Below are 16,878 nucleotides of genomic sequence, written 5' to 3'. Positions count from 1 at the left end.
GGGAGATCTGCCGGTCTACAAGATCAAACCTGAAGACGGTCCAGGGCAAATAAAGACGGTGCATAGAAACCTTTTGCTCCCTGTGGGGGAATTGGTAAGCACCCCTTGTGAGATGGGCCATGGCAGGGCCGCCGGGCAGAACAGAGGTGCTAGACCAAAGCCGCCATCCAACACAGACAGTGGGCCCCCTGCAGCTAACTTACCCCTATTCTGCACATCTGAGAGTGAGTCTGATGAGGAAGACACAACCCTGGTGTATCCTGGGATGGAGACAAGATTTCAGTCTCGATCAGCTGAACCAAACGAGAGTTTTCCCTCTTCCGCCCTAAACCCAATGGCGGAACTATTTAGGCCCCTTTCTGATACCCCGGTGCTGCTGATGAGACCCCCCTGTGATGACAAACACAGGTTATTGGACAATGGGGAAAGACAGGTAGAGGATGTCCTGGGCACCTTGGACCCTCCAGCGTTAGAACTAGGAGTGCAGGGGCCTACGCCAGTAGCCAAGGGACCCTCCAGGGAAGCCTCTCCATCCGTCACTCAAGAGGATGTTCCCCTTACTTCGGCAACAGAGATTCTCAATAGACGAGACAGGGTGATAAGACCAGTGAAACGGTTAACTTATGATGCACCTGGGGTGACTAGTGAGGAGCCAATACATTTAGCACACAGGCTTGTGGAAGCTAAAGTGGGCTTCCTGAGGCCCTTTGGAGGAAACCAATGAGTTGGTATAAAGGGAGTGTGATTTGTCGGGACGACAAAGTCTCGGCTGGGGGGAGGATGTAAGCAGTGTCAGGATGAGCTCCACCCTGACATCTGGTGGTGAGGTGTGGCAAGTTGTGGAAAAGAACTTCAGGGGCCGATCTCATTTGCATAGGCACACCCACCCCACCTAGAATGAGACCATAGCTGCCCAAATGGTCACTTTGGCTGCTGTGGGATCCCCAGTGTCTCTGTTATTGGGGCAGGAAGAATAAATTGTTTTTACCCTGATTATGGGAACTGTGCTTGGAACTGTACGTGGCCTTTTGTTATGATGGAGGGATTCACCATCAACTAAGTAGCACTCGCTAGGCAAGGGTCATGGGTTCCAAAACTGCGTGAATGGAGAGAGGCTGGGGACAAGTAGTAGTACTTGGTGGCATGGGCCCCCTTGGTGAGGGCCTTACATGCTGATTGCACTTCCTCCTCTCTCCACTGTGGAATATCAGAGCTAATTTTGATTTCATTAGAAGTCTAGTTATAGGCTGCTGAGCTCACTTTGGGCTGACAGTGCACCAGCACTGGGGCTCCCCTACTATAAGCTGAATTCACCTAAGAGCTGAAATCACTGAGTGTTGTGTTAAGTAGTGGGGGAGCCTGAAGATATATTGTGGAGCAGTTTGCGGGACGGCTGGTGAAGCAGTTCGACGCGGAGCAGTGTGTGGATGGCAGGAGCTGCTTGTGGGCTGTGGAGCTGAGTGAAGGAGTTCGTGGGGCAGCTGGCGGAGCGGAGCGCAGCTGAGCGAAGGAGTTCGTGGGGCAGCTGGCGGAGCGGAGCGCAGCTGAGTGAAGGAGTTCGTGGGGCGGCTGGCGGAGCGGAGCGCCGCTATGGAGCTATGGGGCGGTCAGCTTCAGATCACGTAAGGTGCCTCTTACCCCCGTCCCATTTCCACCCAGGTTGGGAGGTAAAGCTCCGCCGATAAACTTTCGAACTCTGGGGCTGCCCTGACCAGGGACAGAGACTTTTGGGGCATTGGACTTTTCGGACTTTGGGTGATTTGGGGTTGCTGGACTCAAGAACCAAAGGGAAAAGGGCATGCCCCAATTTGCCTGGGGTGGGGTTGTTTTTGCTCATGGGTTGTGTTATGAATCCTGTTGGTGGTGTTTCCCCAACATAATGCCACATTGTTTCTCTCTGTTATTAAAAGACTTTTGCTACACTCAGACTATGTGCTTGCGAGAGGGGAAGTATTGCCTCTTGGAGGCGCCCAGCGGGGGTGGTATCTATTTGTCCCAGGTCACTGGGTGGGGGCTCGAGCCGGTTTGCATTGTGTTATTGGAATGGATCCCCTAGATATTGAACCCGGCCCTTGTTGCTGCCAACTCTGACGGGCAGAAGGGTTACATTTGCAATATGTAAATATCCTGTTTCCTTGAACAGAAGAGCAAGCAGGTAACGACCTTTTGCAGATTGCCTTAACGAGGCCCCTCAGCTCTGTCCCAAAACCAAGCCCTCTGCCTTCTGGGCACATCTATGCTGCAAAGTGAACTCAGGTGACTGGCACCTGGGTCTGAACACCGGGTTAACCTAGCCCGGATGTGAGCAGCCACACTGCAATGCCCTGCCCAGCTCCGACTCCTGGCTTCTGACTCTGGCTCTGACCTTGGTCTATGATTTTTGGCCACCAACTCCTGCTCTGACCACTCAGCCTGACTCCTGCCCCAACCACTGGGCATGGCCACCCTCTGGCACCAAGTCATTGTGTCCTCTCTTGTGCTCACCTGTGTGTGGGTCTCAGAGAGCTGGTGGCATATCCCATGAACGGGCACTGGCTTCCTCCTTTCCCTGGGTTGCTCAACCTCCACTCAGCCCCAGGCCCTGCCTCCACTCCACCAGTACCCCCAGACCCCATCCCCACCCCCACCCCGCCTCTTCCCACCTCTGCTCTGCCCCAGCCTCCTTTTGGAAGTGCGGCTGCTAGATCTGGACACAGTCTCCAGGAATGGTCTCACTGACGCCGTATACTGAAACAATATCACCTCCCAACGCCCACTGGACGCGCCCTGCTCAGATCTCCAAGGGTCACGTTTGCCCTGTCGGCTACATCGTCGCACTGGGAACTCACATTCAACCGGTGAGCCCTATGGGTCGGTCTAGGCAGCAGTCACAGGGTGTGATCGCAGTGTGAGCAGGCCTACCCCACGCTAGCTTTCATCCGGCTCGCTTGCAGTCCAGAGCAGCGAAGCTGCAGCAGGTGGACAAGCCCTGCGAGTAACTACCCAGGGTTCAGGGCAGGTTTCTGCAGCCTGTCCTGAGCCGCATGCTGCTGCATCTTCACTGCTCCAGCCCCTGGGCTGGCTGGATTAAAGCTAGCTCGGGTGTGTCTGCACAAGCTGCAATCACGCCCCATGACTGCAGTGTAGACATAGCCAGAGGGCTTTTCAGTGGGGTTCAGACACGGCTGCATTACAGGCAGCCTCTCTCCTCTGAGCTGTTGTCCTGGAAAGGGCGCCCATGTGGGATGTAGCAGGCAGAGCTCTGCAGGAACCAGAATTTCCCTGTAGTCGGAAATGCTGCGATTTTGAAATGTGCTGAATCGGCAAGAAATGTTGACATTCAGATTTTCCCATGCAATGAAATGTTTAGAAAAAATTCATTCCAGGTCAGTTGAAAAGCTTCATTTTGGTTTTGACTTTTTAAACTATATTTTAATGTAATCTAGTTTAATATTACATCATTTGATTTAATTTCATTCATGATAATTAGTGGAGAAAGCAAAGTCTGGGTGGACTATATTTTGGTAAGTGAACATACGAAAATGGTGAAAGACATAAAGATTATACCGAGCACATATGTGGCAGAACAACATGAGGTATTAAGAGCTAAAATCCAACTGCACCCTGAGGAAACAGGAGAGAAGATGAAATTGAGGGAGAAATTAAGTTGGTGGTTATGTAAGGGGGCGAAGAAAGGAAGAGTTCTGCCAAAAAGTAAAGGAAGTTTTCATGCTTTGCCAGTGACAATAAAGAAGAATGGAGGAAGTTTAATAAATTACTCCTGGGGGAATTCTGCACCACTACGAGTGTGCAGAATTCATGTCCCCCACAGATTTCATTGCTTCTCTGCAAAAAAAAAAAGACTTTTTGGCTAGGAAACAAAGGGAAGCCACAAGACCGGTCACGTGCCCCCTCTCTAGCAGTGTGGGCATGTCATTTCAGGTGCCCAGAGCAGCCGGCGGAGGTGGGGCGGGGCTGAGGACGCCCCAACTGGTAGTTCCACCCTGTGCTGGGCTCAACTGGTAGCTTCTTCTTCCCCTGTAAGGAATGGCTGGGGCTGGGGCTGGGTCAGATGCATCCCCAGAAACCTCCCCCGGCTACGGGAAGCTACACACTCACTCTTCCTGCCCCCATTGCTCCTCAGCGACAGGGGGAGGGGTCGGATGGGGAGCTACTCCTCCATCCATCCAACCCCCGTGCATCTGGACCCCTCATACTCAGACCCTCACGCCAAGCCTCCCTCTCATGCCCAGAACCTCCCCCCACCGAAACTCCTGTACCCAAACCCCGACCCCACTGAGTCCCAACCCCCCTGCAACCAGACTTGCACCAAGACCACCCTCTACTGAGCCTGCTGTACTCCAACCCCACCCCAACAACACCCCCATGCACCTGGACACCCCAACAAGCCTGTTGCACCCAGACCCCCATCCCAGTGAGCCCCAACCAGCTGCACCTGGACCCCCAACCCATGAAGCCCCACTCCCCCAGCACCTGGAGCCACCCACTGAGCCCCAACCACCTTCTCCTGGACCTCCCTGCAGAGTCCCATTCCTCCTGAACCCCCAGGCAAGCCCCTGTGCATCCAGATCTCCCACTGAGCCTGCACCTAGATTGCCCCTCACAGAACCCTCTCACCCCACACCTGGATCCCCCCACACTAAGCCCCTCCACACTTGGATCCTGCTGGGCTGAGTCTGCTTGCCCCATATCTGGATTGGGGCCAGGCCTGGGCATCCATGACTGTTCCTCTCACTTGCTATCTTGGTGCCCCTGGTGTGGAGTGGCAGGGCCCTGGGATTTTTCTGGGGCAGGCCCAGCCCTTGTGCTGTGTCAGGGTTGGGTGCAGCCTCACCGCTTAATCTGTATCCGGGGGGGGGCAGAGGGAACTGCATGGTGATCTCCCACCTCTGTACAGTCAGTGGCCTGTGCTCCCCACTGCCAAGCTAGAGACTCCACATTTAATTATTGACAAATGAAATATGCAGAATTTTAAAATATTATGTGCAGAATTTTTATTTTTTTGGTGCAGGAGTTTTTCAATTTTTGGTGCAGAATTCCCTCACGACTAACAAATGTTTCATTCAGGTGGTAGAGGTAACAAAGCAGAACGAGTGGTTGAATGGGGTGTTTTTGGAGAACAAGCCAGTGGTGGAAATCTGATGTACAAGGGAAGTTAAAAAGAAATAATTGTTCCAAGAGTTTGAGGAAGCAGCTTGTGATAATGAGACAATCAAAACTGCAAACTCAAAAAAAGGAGGCTAAAAGGGCAGTTGCTAAATCAAGAATGGATGCTGAAGAAAAATTTTACAGAAAACTGGAGGAAGATGATGCCAGGAAATTGGGTTTGGGCTTGGTAAAAAAAGAGGAACAATGTAACACAAGATGTGAAGAAATCTTTCTGTGTGAAGGATGGGATCTGTGAGGTGATGACCCCTAAAGAAGTACTAGGGATATTTCCAAAGGCTGTTAAATGAGAAGAGGTTGCTGGGAGGGCAAGCACTGCCGGCAGCTATGGACAAGCCTCAGAGGGTATCAATCTCTGTAGAGGAGGTAGAAGCAGCACTGGATAAGATGGACAATGGTAAAGCAGCTGGTGAAGAGGAGAAACTGTTGATATGATCAAGGCAGCTGGAGGTACTGGTATAAAGTGGCTTCTGTGATTGCTGGGAACAAGCTAGGATACCAGATGACTAGAGAATGGGATTGATTGTGCCTCTGTGTAATGATCCAAGGGTGCGGGTCTAGAACCCAAGTGCTGCACAGACTCCCTGCTGCTGCCATGTTGAAACCAGCTCTTGTCTGCCTTCTACAATCAGCATACAGCCCTCTTCCTGACTCTTGCTCCAATCCTGCCTCACCCCTACCCTTGCTCCTAGCTACCATCTTGTTCCTGCTCCATAGAATCATAGAAGATCAGGGTTGGAACTCAGGAGGTCATCTCGTCCAACCTCCTGCTCAAAGCAGGACCAATACCAACTAAATCTTCCCAGCCAGGGCTTTGTCAAGCCTGGCCTTAAAGACAAATAAGGATGGCGATTCCACCACCTCCCTAGGTAACCCATTCCAGTGTTTCACCACCCTCCTAGTGAAATAGCGTTTCCTAATATCCAACCTAGACCTCCCCCACTGCAACTTGAGACCATTGCTTCTTGTTCCAGGCCTGACCCTTGCCTCTCCTTTGGTTCCTGTCCTTACACCTCGCTCCTGGCCATGACCTACCATTCCTGGCTCTGATCCCCAGTTCTGACTTCTGACTCCGACCCTAGATTGACCCTTGGCTCTGACCCCCACTTCTGTTCCCTCCTCTGGATGCCTCATCCGGCCACTAAACCTGACTTCTGTGCTGACCAGTAGGCCAGACTGCTGGTCCCAATTCCCAACACTTCGGAAGGGTAAGGGTGATATAAATAATCCAAAATCTACTAGAGCATCACCCTGCTAAGTCAACTTCTCAAAGTCCTTGAGAGAGATTTGGAGGCAAGATTGAAGTGGAAGGTGGAGGAAAATATAGAAGAGGAGCCGCGTGGCTTTAGAAGGGGAAGGAGATGCAATGTTTGCAATGAGACTGAAGTCTGAAAGAACAGTAACTAGAGGTCATAATTGCTATGTAAAATAGATTGGTCTTGACAAGCATGATGTAGTTCCATGGGAGATGACGTTTGGAGTATTGAGCTGGATGGGAGAGGGACCTCAAAAAGCAGAGATGTGAGAGGAGCTGTAGTGAAGGTCAGGAGCCAAGGTGGTAACTCTGAGAGTTTTGATGTGAGATTGAGACAAGGCAGGGCGCTTGGTCCACTTCTCTCCATCCTAGTTGTGGAGTTAATCAGTAGGAGAACCAAGCTTGTGTAGCCACAGAGAAAACAAATGTACGCTGACAACCTGGTCCTTCTGGCTGAAATCGGAATTGGTAAATATGGTATCAGGGTGGGCATTGGTGTTTGAAGACCTTAGTTTGAAGGTAAACGCAAAGAAAACTGAAATTATGCAGGGAAAGTGGAAGCAAGAGCTGGTGATTGAAGTTTCAGGAGAGAAGCTGAATCAGAAGAGTTTGTGTAGATGGGAAGTACACTTAGTGCCATCAGAGAGAGATCTCAAGAATTGAAAAGCAGAAGCCAGCGTGCATGGGCAGCAGTGAAGACAGTGGCAGGAACTCTGTGGGACCAGCAGAGATGTAACAAACGCAGAGGAAAAGTGTATTCTGTGTGTGTTTGTCCCTACCTGCTCTATGGTTTGGAAACGGTGGGTCTTATGGAGATGGAGGAAGAGAAGATAGAGGTAGGAGAAAATAATACACTGAGGACGATGGGAGACAAGTGGAGGGTAGACAGGGTGTGCATGTAAGAAATAAGGAGGAAGATGAATTTGGGACTCTCAGTGATAGGCTGCAGAGTGCACGTTTCAGGTAGGTTGGAAATGTGATAAGAATGGGAGAAGAACAACTAGCAAAGAAAGCATGTTAGGAAGAGGACAGCAAGAAAGGACAAGGGAGGCTGAGGATAGGCTGGAAAAACTCTGTCTAGAGACATCTGAAGAGAAAAGGAGTGGAACTCCATGACCTGCAGGCCCATGCCATGCAAGGAGTGCCGAAGAATTTCCCTGTGTAAACGGGAAAAGAAGTCAGGAAGGGAAGGGAAGTGTTAATTTACTATAAAAATATAATATAAATTGTTAAATGAAAAACATTTCAAAATGAAAAATCAAAATCAAATGTTCTGACCTTATAGAAAAGAATCATTTCAATGACATGTCATTGATATGGACATATTCCCAATTTTGTCCAGTCAGCATCTGCCGACGGAAAACTCAACCAGAACATTTTCAACCAGCTGTAGTAAGGAGGGATCTGGGGTGAGATCTAACAACATACTCTTGTTAAGTCTATTAATCCTGCAGCCGGTGGTTTTCATTCTTTAGACTTATAGCTAAATGTCACTCACCTCGAGGGTTACCTCTAAGTCCAACGAACTGGACACAGTGTAACAAGAGCCGAAGTAGAGGGGCTTCGTCTGAGGGGGCTTGAGCACCTGTATGGACTGGTGCTTTTTCTCCTCTTCATCCGCCGCCTATAAGAGTTCAAACACAGGTGTTTCCAGGAGATACTGGCCAACAGAAAAAATATGGGGAAAGGCCCAATTCTTTCCTCCATGCTCCCACTGGACTGGGAAGTCCTGGATCGCCTCACACAGCAGAAAGGTGCTTGTCACCAAGCCAGGGAAGATGGTATCCAGATGCCAGCACTCAAGGTCCCTGCATATGCTGGGCAAGGATTGTGGTTCTTTAGAGCAGGATTTCACGAACACAAAGGGATCTAACAGGACCCATGAGGCAACCAAGTCACAGACTCTCCTTCACCCTCAAAGATGGAAGGGTGAGAGAGAATCTCGTGATGGAATTGCAGCGGGTCCTGGAAATGGCTGCAGAGAACATCGAGCAAATTAGGACTTGGGTATTGTTCACCCTCAAAGATCAGAGGGATCCTGGAGGACTGAATACAGGAAGGGGTTTTCCTGAGCTCCTAAGGGATTTAAGAGGCATCATATGGGAGTGAGACGCCTAACAGAGAAAGGCTAAAATGTTGGGGGATCCGTTTGCGAAAAGTTTCGGTATTTCGGAATTTGGTTTCATTCCAAATCAGATCAAAACCAAATTCACTGAAAAGCTTTGTGAAGGGACAACCCCCCCCCCCAAACATTTCACCCGACTGAACTGGTATCTTCTGACAAAACTAAGCTGTGCTGGAAAATTTCCAACCAGTTCTAGTGCCTAATCCACTTACGCCGTTCTGAAAATCCCAGGTGCTGTTGAAAGTCAATGACGTGTGCTCCTAAGTCACTTGGGCACCTTGAAATCCCCACCCACAATGTTCAGGCTCACAGAGTCTCAGGAATTCTCATAGGCTCACAGAGTCTCAGCCTGCAGCAGATCCAGTCTGCAGGCAACCTAAGGAGCCCAGCTGGCCTGAGCAGGCTGCTGGATTGGCGACGCTCCCTGATTGGTGGGAAGAGTCCCCAGACCGGCACTTAAGCCCAGCAGCTGCAGCAGGTCAATGGCTGCTCAAAGCATTTGCTGAAGGCTGCCGTAGCTCCTGAGCCTGCTTGTTCCCAGCCCTGCTCTGGCAATGCCTCCAGCTTTACCTTATTCCAGGTAACTCAGTCCTGACCTTCAGCTGCGATTTCTGAATTCAGCTCTGGCCCAGGCTCTGGCATTGGCCTCTGGCTCCAGTTCGGACCTGGGCTCCGACTCCTGGTTTCTGACCCTTGGTTCCGATTCCTGGCTACCACTAACCACTAGGCCTGACTCCTGCTCTAACCACTAGGCATGACCGCTCACAACCCAGTCACTGACACGGTGAACAGCTAACAGGCAGGAAAAACATGTTCACGAAGCTGGACTCCCTCTGGGTTTGAATCGCGGAGAGCTCCAGGTGTCGGTTTAGCTGTCCCACAAGAGCAGCCTGCCCCGCTGGGAGTTCTCGCTCCCTCTGTGCCCTGCCGTGGCTGGTGGCTCTGGCTCACCCCTGCCGTGTGGTCGGTTCCCAGTTACCTGTATGAGCGAGCGGTCGTTGGGGATCAGGTAGAGGTGGCTGCTGGCTATTTCCGGGGCACAGCGCGGTGTCGGAACACGTAGGGACTAGCCTGCCTCAGCCAGGCAGCACCGCTGACGGGATTTTTAATGGCCCGGTCAGCAGTGCTGACCAGAGCCGCCACGACCCAACGAGTTACCTTCCGCGACCCACTGCTGGGTTGCGACCTGCAGTTTGGAAACCACTGGTCTAGTGGCCTAGAGCAGGGAGGGCTGGGAGTCAGGACTCCTGGGTTCCACCCCTGGCTCTGGGAGGGTTATAACTGAACGTATTTAGATATACAAAGAGATCACAGTGTCCTGTGTCCGCACTGAGCTCTGTCCTCAGCCCCTTCGAGTCTGTGTCTGCCATGGGGATCACAGCCGTCAGTCAAAGCTTAGACCCCACTTATTGCTCTTGTCCGCTGTACCTCTGAGGCACAGGAAGTGAGGGAAAGTGAACGGCTGCCACGGCCCCAGCCGGTTCCACCCAGATGTTGAACAAAGGGCCGGACACCATCCATTGCTGCTTCTCAGATGCGCTCAGATGCCCATCCCAGGAGTTGTATCCGTACTGGATGGTCACGGCTGCCCTCACCTCAAACCCCAGATCGGTTTCAGAGCAACAGAAGGAGCCTGCCCCGGGAGGTGAACCCTGCACGGCACAGGGAGAAAGGGAGAGGGGGAATTAATCAGTGCGAGATGGAACTAGCCAACCTCCTGCTCCCACTGACACCAGCTGGAGTCAGGTCTGTTAATCCCCATTGTTTGTGTGGGCATTACTGTAGTGCATATAGGCTCAGATCAGAACTGGGTCCCCATTGTGCCGGGCACCGCACAGACCCCAGCCGAGATCAGGGGCCCCTTGTGCCAGGCGCTGCACAGACCCCAGCGGAGATCAGGGGCCCCTTGTGCCAGGCGCTGTACAGACCCCAACCAAGATCTGGGCCCACCTTGTGCCGGGCACCACACAGACCCTGGCTGAGATCAGGACCCCCTTGTGCCGGGCACCGCACAGACCCCAGCCGAGATCAGGGGCCCCTTGTGCCAGGCACTGCACAGACCCCAGCGGAGATCAGGGGCCCCTTGTGCCAGGCGCTGTACAGACCCCAACCAAGATCTGGGCCCACCTTGTGCTGGGCACCACACAGACTCCGGCTGAGATCAGGGCTCCCTTGTGCCGGGCAGTCCTTGCCCCAGAGAGCAAATAGTTCTCCTCATTTTACAGATGGGGACCCGAGGCCCAGGGTGGATTAAATCAGTGGTTCTCAACCTGGGGCCCCCTGGGGGGCTGTGATCAGGTTCAGGAGCTCCGCCAAAATAAAGCAGAGAACAGGGCTGGCGTTAGACTCGCCGGGAACTGGGGCTGAAGCTGAAGTCTGAGCAACTTAGCTCTGCGGGCCGCCCTGTGGCGTGAGACCCCCGGGCGATTGCCCTGCTGGCTACCCCCTAACACCGGCCCTCGCTTTCAACGACTGGATATGCAGAAAAACAACTGTTGTGGTCCAGGGGGACCATGGAGTTTTTAAAGCACATTGTGTGGGGGGCCTCAGAAAGAAAAAGGTGGAGAACCCCTGGATTCAATGATTGGCCTGAGGGGTCAGGGAATTGGTAACAGGGGCAAGAATTAAACTCCAGTCTCCTACATCCCAGTCTAGTGTCTTACCGAGAAGACACCAGGTTCACCCCTTCAGGCTCTCTCACCTGTAGGATCTGGGCTTCTCCTCGGACTCTAGCACGAGCTCTGGCTTCACTTCTGAGAGGTCCTAAGACACAGGAACAGGCGTTAAGGTGGCGCCATTGGGAGCAGAGCTCTTGGAGGAGGGAACCCGGGCGGCTGTGGGTAAGTGTTCAGCTGGGAGCTGTTTCCATGGCCTGAGACCCTGGCAGAGCAGACTCCTGACCAGCTGGATTCCAGCCCCACAATCAGTCATTGCCCTGGGGGGTGGGGCGGGGGGGTTCCCAGGTAACAGACACACACACACACCCCCGCCCGCCCTGGTCTCGGAGCCAGGAGCTTGTGGGGAGAGTTTTGCAAACCATTGCTCCTGTTCAGTTGGCTGAAGAAGCTACTTAATTTCAGCTGGGAATAGAACCCAGGAGTCCTGACTCCCAGATCCCACCCTCATTCCCTACACCCCACTCCCCTCCCAGAGCCAGAGTCCTGACTCCCAGTCCCCTGATCCCACTGATTGGTCTTGTTTCCTTTTCCAGACTGCACCGCACCAACCCAGCAGGGTAACTTCCTCTGAATGGCCAGCTGGAGGTGCTAGAATACCCCAGCAGGGAGTGTGAGGTCCCCATCCCTACCACCTCTGTCACACACCACATGCATTTCTCCTGCTTCCCGGAGGGTTCCATGGTGAGGTCCTCCCCGCTGGATCCATCCCCTGCAGAGAGGAAACACCATTCCAGCTCGGCATAGCCCCGGGCCCAGCTCAGTGGGATCATCGTCCGGGCTGCCGTGGGGCTGCTCTGCAAGCTGACGCCATAGGAAAGGATCAGCTATGGTACAGCTTGACGCACAGTGCCTCCATGGGGCAGGGTTTCCAGTTTATACAATGGGACAGGCTGGGACTGGAGTAGCCAGGAGCACAGCACTCCTGCCCTGGTCCCTACAGTGCCCCCTAGAGGCCGGACTTGGAGCCAGCATAGCCAGGAGCTTCCCCCAAACCAGAGTGCTCCCTTAGCCAGAGCGCCTGTCCTGGTCCCTATAGTGCCCCCTGCTGGCAGAGGCCAGGGCTGGATTGGCCAGGAGCTATCCTCAGCCAGTGCTCCTGCCCTACTCCCGACTGTGCCCCTGCTGGGAGAGCCAGGAGTTAAAAACACAGGCAATCTCTCAGGGCCTGATCCAAAGTCAATGGCACAAATCCCCCATTAATCTGATTTCTAGCCAATTCGCCGTCTCCGTGACTGGGATTCTTCTGTGCTGCACAGGAAAGCCCCAGCAAACGACCATCTGCCTGGCAACAGAGACTTTGCAGGAAATATAAAAAGGGGAAGCAGACAGCAGTGAATCTGGCTCCGGACTACGGGGGAATTTCCACTTTCGGAGGGGAAGCAACAGCAAAATCTGCATCTCATGGGTCAGAAAAGCCAAGCGCAGGGAAAGGGGTTAAAGCAAAACAGGGTGGGATTGGCACCAGCCTCCCAGCTGCAAACAGATGGCATCTCCATCACTCCCAGTTAGCGAGGGGGAAAAGGACTTTCCAGAGCTGGGATGTGGGGGCAGATCTCCCTTACTGATCCCGGTGGCCTCAGCCAGTCGCTCGGCCAAAGGTCCCTGGCTCATGGCTCTGAGCATCTCCTGGGTCATCCACACAGTATGGCCTTCTCCGTAGGTGCTCACCAGCTCCTCAATCATCTCCATGACCTGTGCTCTCTCCTGCCCTCCCCAGGGTTCAGCCGTAGGGCCCCTGATGATGGGTCTTGGCCGCTCTCTCCCAGATCCTCCTGAGACCCTCCTCGCCCAAGCTGCCCAAGGTTCATGCCTGTGTCTCTCGCACTCTGCAGAGAGCCAGTCTCTGCTCACTGCATCGCTCTTCATAAGTCTCCAGTGCCTCGTAAAGTCCCCCTGCCAGCTCCCTCCCATCTGATGGCCCTGAGCACTTCCCCAGCAGTCTCCAAGCCACAGTCCACCCTGTAGTGGTTGATCAGCTCGGCGGTGACCTCTGCAGGCTTCGCTCTCCCCAGCCGGCACCAGGGGATGGGGTTGTAGCCCCCTTTCTGCCCCATGTCAGCCAGCTTGACCTTGAACCTCCAAAGCTCATCCTCCCCCAGCTCATTCAAGGTGCAGAGCAGGTGGCCCCTAGCTCTGGAGGTGGCTGATCGTTGCTCCCGGCGCTGCTCCTCATAAGCATCCAGCAACGCAGCCAATTCCTCAGCCAGATCTCCCCGGTTCACAGCTCTCAGCCCCTCCACAGTCACCTCCAGCTCGACATCCACCATCAGCCATAGAGAGGGGTGGAAGGGCTTTGCTCCCCTCAGCAGCCCCGAGCCCTCCATAGAATCATAGAATCATAGAATATCAGGGTTGGAAGGGACCCCAGAAGGTCATCTAGTCCAACCCCCTGCTCAAAGCAGGACCAATTCCCAGTTAAATCATCCCAGCCAGGGCTTTGTCAAGCCTGACCTTAAAAACCTCTAAGGAAGGAGATTCTACCACCTCCCTAGGTAACGCATTCCAGTGTTTCACCACCCTCTTAGTGAAAAAGTTTTTCCTAATATCCAATCTAAACCTCCCCCACTGCAACTTGAGACCATTACTCCTCGTTCTGTCATCTGCTACCATTGAGAACAGTCTAGAGCCATCCTCTTTGGAAGCCCCTTTCAGGTAGTTGAAAGCAGCTATCAAATCCCCCCTCATTCTTCTCTTCTGCAGGCTAAACAATCCCAGCTCCCTCAGCCTCTCCTCATAACTCATGTGTTCCAGTCCCCTAATCATTTTTGTTGCCCTTCGCTGGACTCTCTCCAATTTATCCACATCCTTCTTGAAGTGTGGGGCCCAAAACTGGACACAGTACTCCAGATGAGGCCTCACAAATGTCGAATAGAGGGGAACGATCACGTCCCTCGATCTGCTCGCTATGCCCCTACTTATACATCCCAAAATGCCATTGGCCTTCTTGGCAACAAGGGCACACTGCTGACTCATATCCAGCTTCTCGTCCACTGTCACCCCTAGGTCCTTTTCCGCAGAACTGCTGCCTAGCCATTCGGTCCCTAGTCTGTAGCTGTGCATTGGGTTCTTCCGTCCTAAGTGCAGGACCCTGCACTTATCCTTATTGAACCTCATCAGATTCCTTTTGGCCCAATCCTCCAATTTGTCTAGGTCCTTCTGTATCCTATCCCTCCCCTCCAGCGTATCTACCACTCCTCCCAGTTTAGTATCATCCGCAAATTTGCTGAGAGTGCAATCCACACCATCCTCCAGATCATTTATGAAGATATTGAATAAAACCGGCCCCAGGACCGACCCCTGGGGCACTCCACTTGATACCGGCTGCCAACTAGACATGGAGCCATTGATCACTACCCGTTGAGCCCGACAATTTAGCCAGCTTTCTACCCACCTTATAGTGCATTCATCCAGCCCATACTTCCTTAACTTGCTGACAAGAATACTATGGGAGACCGTGTCAAAAGCTTTGCTAAAGTCAAGAAACAATACATCCACTGCTTTCCCTTCATCCACAGAACCAGTAATCTCATCATAAAAGGCGATTAGATTAGTCAGGCATGACCTTCCCTTGGTGAATCCATGCTGGCTGTTCCTGATCACTTTCCTCTCATGCAAGTGCTTCAGGATTGATTCTTTGAGGACCTGCTCCATGATTTTTCCAGGGACTGAGGTGAGGCTGACTGGCCTGTAGTTCCCAGGATCTTCCTTCTTCCCTTTTTTAAAGATTGGCGCTACATTAGCCTTTTTCCAGTCATCCGGGACTTCCCCGGTTCGCCACGAGTTTTCAAAGATAATGGCCAGTGGCTCTGCAATCACAGCCGCCAATTCCTTCAGCACTCTCGGATGCAACTCGTCCGGCCCCATGGACTTGTGCACGTCCAGCTTTTCTAAATAGTCCCTAACCGCCTCTATCTCCACAGAGGGCTGGCCATCTCTTCCGCATTTTGTGATGCCCAGCGCAGCAGTCTGGGAGCTGACCTTGTTAGTGAAAACAGAGGCAAAAAAAGCATTGAGTACATTAGCTTTTTCCACATCCTCTGTCACTAGGTTGCCTCCCTCATTCAGTAAGGGGCCCACACATTCCTTGGCTTTCTTCTTGTTGCCAACATACCTGAAGAAACCCTTCTTGTTACTCTTGACATCTCTGGCTAGCTGCAGCTCCAGGTGCGATTTGGCCCTCCTGATAACATTCCTACATGCCTGAGCAATATTTTTATACTCTTCCCTGGTCATATGTCCAACCTTCCACTTCTTGTAAGCTTCTTTTTTATGTTTAAGATCCGCTAGGATTTCACCATTAAGCCAAGCTGGTCGCCTGCCATATTTACTATTCTTTCGACTCATCGGGATGGTTTGTCCCTGTAACCTCAACAGGGATTCCTTGAAATACAGCCAGCTCTCCTGGACTCCTTTCCCCTTCAAGTTAGTCCCCCAGGGGATCCTGGCCATCCGTTCCCTGAGGGAGTCGAAGTCTGCTTTCCTGAAGTCCAGGGTCCGTATCCTGCTGCTTACCTTTGTTCCCTGCGTCAGGATCCTGAACTCAACCAACTCATGGTCACTGCCTCCCAGATTCCCATCCACTTTTGCTTCCCCCACTAATTCTACCCGGTTTGTGAGCAGCAGGTCAAGAAAAGCACCCCCCCTAGTTGGCTCCTCTAGCACTTGCGCCAGGAAATTGTCCCCTACGCTTTCCAAAAACTTCCTGGATTGTCTATGCACCGCTGTATTGCTCTCCCAGCAGATATCAGGAAAATTAAAGTCACCCATGAGAATCAGGGCATGCGATCTAGTAGCTTCCGTGAGCTGCCGGAAGAAAGCCTCATCCACCTCATCCCCCTGGTCCGGTGGTCTATAGCAGACTCCCACCACTACATCACTCTTGTTGCACACACTTCTAAACTTAATCCAGAGACACTCAGGTTTTTCTGCAGTTTCGTACCGGAGCTCTGAGCAGTCATACTGCTCCCTTACATACAGTGCTACTCCCCCACCTTTTCTGCCCTGCCTGTCCTTCCTGAACAGTTTATAACCATCCATGACAGTACTCCAGTCATATGAGTTATCCCACCAAGTCTCTGTTATTCCGATCACGTCATAGTTCCTTGACATCACCAGGACCTCCAGTTCTCCCTGCTTGTTTCCAAGGCTTTGTGCATTTGTATATAAGCACTTGAGATAACCTGTTGATCGCCCCTCATTGCCAGTATGAGGCAGGAGCCCTCCCCTCACAGACATTCCTGCCTGTGCTTCCTCCCGGTATCCCGCTTTCCCACTTACCTCAGGGCTTTGGTCTCCTTCCCCCGGTGAACCTAGTTTAAAGCCCTCCTCACTAGGTTAGCCAGCCTGCTGGCAAAGATGCTCTTCCCTCTCTTCGTAAGATGGAGCCCGTCTCTACCCAGCACTCCTCCTTCATGGAACACCATCCCATGGTCAAAGAAACCAAAGCCTTCTCTCCGACACCATCTGCGTAGCCATTCGTTGACTTCCACGATTCGACGCTCCCTACCTAGGCCTTTTCCTTCCACGGGGAGGATGGACGAGAACACCACTTGCGCCTCCAACTCCTTTATTCTTCTTCCTAGAGCCACATAGTCCGCAGTGATCCGCTCAAGGTCATTCTTGGCAGTATCATTGGTGCCCACGTGGAGAAGCAG

The 16,878-nt window shown here is 52.6% G+C and overlaps 1 protein-coding gene across 1 annotated transcript in view; it reads right to left on the bottom strand.

Annotated features, from left to right (window-relative positions):
* LOC311522703 (apoptosis-associated speck-like protein containing a CARD) overlaps nt 1-16,878 on the bottom strand; it is a 71,780-nt gene that overhangs the window by 31,302 nt on the left and 23,600 nt on the right. Inside the window, exon 3 of the mRNA XM_084632190.1 lies at nt 7,920-8,045. The gene's annotated coding sequence lies outside the window, so the exon portion shown is untranslated. The remainder of the gene's footprint in view (nt 1-7,919; nt 8,046-16,878) is intronic.

This window comes from Lepidochelys olivacea, assembly GCF_965140295.1.
Source record: "Lepidochelys olivacea isolate rLepOli2 genome assembly, chromosome: 6".
NCBI lineage: Eukaryota > Metazoa > Chordata > Testudines > Cheloniidae > Lepidochelys > Lepidochelys olivacea.
This window is presented reverse-complemented; position numbering and strand designations above follow the sequence as displayed.